General features: G+C 65.6%; 1 long non-coding RNA gene across 1 annotated transcript in view; it reads left to right on the top strand.

Annotated features, from left to right (window-relative positions):
* The window catches only part of LOC142046715 (uncharacterized), a 32,438-nt gene continuing 30,926 nt past the window's right edge, over positions 1 to 1,512 (top strand). Inside the window, exons 1-2 of the long non-coding RNA XR_012655684.1 lie at positions 1 to 213; positions 452 to 546. This is a non-coding gene — a long non-coding RNA (uncharacterized LOC142046715). The remainder of the gene's footprint in view (positions 214 to 451; positions 547 to 1,512) is intronic.

The raw sequence follows: 1,512 nt of genomic DNA, 5'->3' as shown, positions 1-1,512 counted from the left end.
CTTGGGGGCTGTCCCTAACCTGTCCCCACCCCCAGGCGCCGGGCAGCAGGGGGGCTGGCCCGGCAGAGGAGCACCCGGCCGTGCGGCGGCTGAAGCGCTACATCCTGGCCTGTGGGGTGCGGCGGAACTACAAGAAGCTGCTGGCCGGGTGTCGCTCCGTCAAGCAGCAGGTCGGGGTCCTGCGCCGGGAGCTGGAGGCCATTGGGCTGCAGGGTGAGTCGGGGGGTGGCGGGAGGGATGACGGTGGAGGGGGTGTAGGCAGGGTGGGGGGATAGGGATGAGGGAGCAGCCAGCATTGGGGAATGGGGATGTGAGGATGGGCAGCGAGGGGGACTTGGAGATGGGGCAAGGGGCGGTGGGGTTACAGGGAAGGGGCCCCTGGACTGAGTTGGGGGGAGGGGCAGGGGGCTCCCCTGGAGAGCGCCCCCCCAGTAACCGCCCTTCCCCCCAGGGAACCCCTCTCTTGAGCGGTGCCGGCGCTGCGGCTGCGCCGGGAGGAGGCAGCCGAGGTGGCAGCGCTGACGTGGAACATCATCACCTCGGATGGTGAGGGGGAGACGAGGAGCTGGGCAGCAACCTGGGGCACAGTTGGGAGTGGGGTGGTCAGTGGGGCAGGAGATGGGGCTTGGGTTGGGGCTAAGGGTGGATCTAGGGGGGACGTGTGAGGTGGGGGATCAGTGGGGGGACAGGGACCCCTCTGGGCTACCCCTCTACCCTCCCCACAGGGGTCCCGGCGCTGCAACATCTGGAGCCTGTACAGCACCCGCCAGCCCGCCCCACCCACACCCCCGGCCCGCGGCCCCTAGTGGACTGGTCCAGCCTCCGTGGCGTGATCAGCAGTGACGGGAAAGCGAGTGAGGCTGGGGGCGACCGTGGTATAACACAAACACACCCGCCTGCTGGGGCCTGGGAAGTGGGGCTCAACCCGCCATTCCCTGCTTGGAAGGGCCCATGTTGGGGGGGGCAGGTCGGGAGTGCCGCAGGATGGGGGGCAAATCCATCTCCCATTCCCCACTTTGGGGCTCCAGGGGCTGATTTAGGGTGAACTTGGGAAGAAATCGGGGGGGGGGGGAGCTAACCTCTTGGAACTCCTCCGGTTCTGGCACTTTCAGGGGTGATCCACCTGACACCCCAAAACTGGAGGTTGGGGGACCTGAACCACTAGCAGGGGCCTCCCTGCAGAGCTGGGCAGCGCTCCGCCCCCAGGGGAGCCAGAGGTGACCCCAAAATACTCCACGCTGCCCCATCAATGAAGGATGCTGGGGCAGGGGGCTGATGTGTCCTGGGCTTGGGGGGCACCCCATAAGTTCTACACCCCAGGGGGCAGTACTCCCCATCCACAACCCCCCCAGTTGTAAGTGTCTTTGTTTTATGCACGTTTTTATTATTGTAAAATAAATAAATTTTGTTATTTTAAGGGGCAGCAACTGAGTGAGCATTATGCCCCCAACTCCCCACTGTGCTCCGAGTGCCGCCACAGAGACCTCCCCACCCCCCCCCCGGCCCCCCCAA

Source organism: Chelonoidis abingdonii, chromosome 4 (assembly GCF_003597395.2).
Source record: "Chelonoidis abingdonii isolate Lonesome George chromosome 4, CheloAbing_2.0, whole genome shotgun sequence".
Classification (NCBI taxonomy): domain Eukaryota; kingdom Metazoa; phylum Chordata; order Testudines; family Testudinidae; genus Chelonoidis; species Chelonoidis abingdonii.
The sequence above is the reverse complement of the archived record's forward strand: the minus strand, read 5'-3'. Positions and strand labels throughout refer to the sequence as shown.